This window comes from Nuphar pumila, chromosome 2 (genome assembly GCF_984573655.1).
Source record: "Nuphar pumila chromosome 2, dmNupPumi1.hap1.1, whole genome shotgun sequence".
Classification (NCBI taxonomy): Eukaryota; Viridiplantae; Streptophyta; class Magnoliopsida; order Nymphaeales; family Nymphaeaceae; genus Nuphar; species Nuphar pumila.
Window position 1 is genome coordinate 98,326,902 of NC_143250.1, and position 3,039 is coordinate 98,329,940.

Here is a 3,039-nt window from a genome sequence, read left to right on the forward strand (position 1 = left end):
GTATTATTGCAATACTTGATGTGAATAATTTGAATGATTTGAATATATTGCAATACTTGATTTGAATTATTTGAATGTATTGAAATACTTGATGTGAATGATTTGAAACAATTTGAATGTATTGCACGACATTTTTTATTTGTTAGAATATGGTTCGTGGAGGTTACAGTGGTCGTTCATCTAGTGGTAGTCAGTCTCAGCCTTCATTTTCACGGGCTCATTTGATAGGTATATCATTTAACTAATTGGATACTTGATTAGTTGAAATATGCATTCTGAGAATTTTTAACGTATTTTTTTACAGATGATGTTTCGCTTGTACATGACCCACCTATATTAGTTGATCATACAAGTCAAGAGCCAACACAGGATGCAGGGTCTTCTCAGTCTGGCACAAGAAGACTCATTCGAATAGTGTATATCGATAATCGACCGTAAGTATTTTGTTTTCACTTATTGCATATCTTATAAATATTGTATATTGATATTTACTGTGTATCAATTCATGTGCAGCATGAGGTTTGAGCCACAAGAAGTAGTACGCGATATTAGGAATTCACTACTTCAACATCTACCAGGACCGGTCGCTCAATGGAAAGAGTATCCAAAAGAGGTGATAGACAGATTGTGGTCCTCATTCACGGTATACAGTTGTTTGTCATAGTTAATGTGTTTCATATTTAATTTTTTGTTATAGTCATGTCTACTAACTTTCTGAAAATATATATAGGCTTTGAATCGCTTCGCGACTACGATAGAGAAACATGATGCAAAAAAGGTGTGGCAGAAGGTGCCTGCCAATCGATTTGCAGACATATTGTACAATATGAAGACTGCAGCAAAAAAAACATCTGGCAGAATAGATGATCCACTACAGTGGAAGAACCATGACTCTATTACTATCAGAAGAGATTATTGAGAGAGAATGTGCGACAAGTGGGCGGGGGATGCATTTCGAAACTGCTCAGCCAAGGCTACACAAAATCAAGCAAAAATGACCGAAGCTCATCTACACACAGATGGATCTAGGACTTTTGGGAACCACAAAAAAAAAATGGTAACTCATCAATATATATATTGTCAATTTTATAAGTATTGTTGCAAAGTTGTTAACTAAATCTTTTATCATTTCACTTCGCAGGAAGCAGAAAAATGAGGCAATGTGCCATACAAGGATGTGTTTGTTGAAACACATAAATGTAAGACCACTCGAGAGTTCGTATCAGAGATGGCGAGAGCGTCAGCGGTATGTATTTATTTTATTAATAAACATTGTAATAGACAAGTTACTATAAATTAAATTATCACAAATATTGTAATTCTTAATTATTAATTCATATTCTAACCATTACATTGTAGGAGTCATACGAGCAGCAAATGGTATAGCGATATGGCAATGACTCCACTCACCATCCGCCTTTTGATCCTGCAACATGGGTGACTGCAACTGGTAAACCCAAAAAGGGTCGTGTGTTCGGGTTTGGGAGTAACATGAACACTACACCAGTTGTTGCCTCCTGTAGCCCGGGCACACAGAGTTCTCCCGCCAACATCAACTCTCAACGTCCTAATGACCCTGCTATGTCTTGGGATGGTGTCTGTTAGCGTCTTGAAGACAAAATGCAGTACTTTTTAAATGAAGTCATTCCCAACATTGTCCGTAATGAGTTGTGCAACTTTTTTTAGGACAGAGGAACTTTGTGTGCATTCAACATGAGCTCTGGTGCCCATCAGGTATATAATTATTTTACTGCTTTAGAACACGTATGAGCATGATAGAATCACATATGAAGTTTTTTTATTGCTTTATAACACATATAAGCATAATAAAATCATGTATAAAGTTATTTTACTGCCTTAGAACACATATTAGCATAATAGAATCACATATAAAGTTTTTTTACTGCCTTAGAACACATATGAGCATGATAGAATCACGTATGAAGTTTTTTTACTGCCTTAGAACACATATGAGCATGATAGAATCACATATAAAGTTTTTTTATTGCTTTATAACACATATGAGCATGATAGAATCACGTATGAAGTTTTTTTATTGCTCAACACATATGAGCATGATAGAATCACGTATAAAGTTTTTTTACTGCCTTAGAACACATATGAGCATGATAGAATCACATATAAAGTTTTTTTACTGCCTTAGAGCACATATGAGCATGATAGAATCACATATAAAGTTTTTTTACTACCTTATAACACATATAAGCATGATAGAATCACATATACAATTTTTTTACTGCCTTAGAGCACATATGAGCATAGTAGAATCACATATATAATTTTTTTACTGCCTTAGAGTACATATGAGCATGATAAAATCACATATACAATTTTTTGTCTGCCTTAGAACACATATGAGCATGGTAGAATCACATATACAAATTTTTTTACTGCCTTAGAACACATATAGGCATAGTAGAATCACATATACAATTTTTTTACTGCCTTAGAGTACATATGAGCATGACAAAATCACATATATAGTTTTTTGCCTGCCTTAGAACACATATGAGCATGGTAGAATCACATATACAACTTTTTGACTGCCTTAGAGTACATATGAGCATGGTAGAATCACATATACGGTTTTTTTATTTCCTTAAAACACATATGAGCATAATAGAATCACATATGAAGTTTTTTTACTGCTTTATAACACATATGAGCATGATAGAATCATGTATAAAGTTTTTTTACTGCCTTAGAACACATATGTGCATGATAGAATCACCTATAGAGTAGGCTATATTTCAGTATATTTTGTTTATCAATACTGACATTTCTTTTCTTGTGTAGGTTGCTGACGATAATCAGCGTAGTGGAGCTGAAGGGACAGATCGAGACACTGAATAAGAGGACACACAAAATCTTGACGATGATTAGATTTATGTGTTGAATTTGTTCTACCTTTTTTTTGTTTCAAAAATGTAATTGTTAAATTGTAAATAATTAGAACTTGCGAATTCTATGGTGGATCAATTAATTGTTTCAGTTTCCTTTTATATGTATTTTGATGTG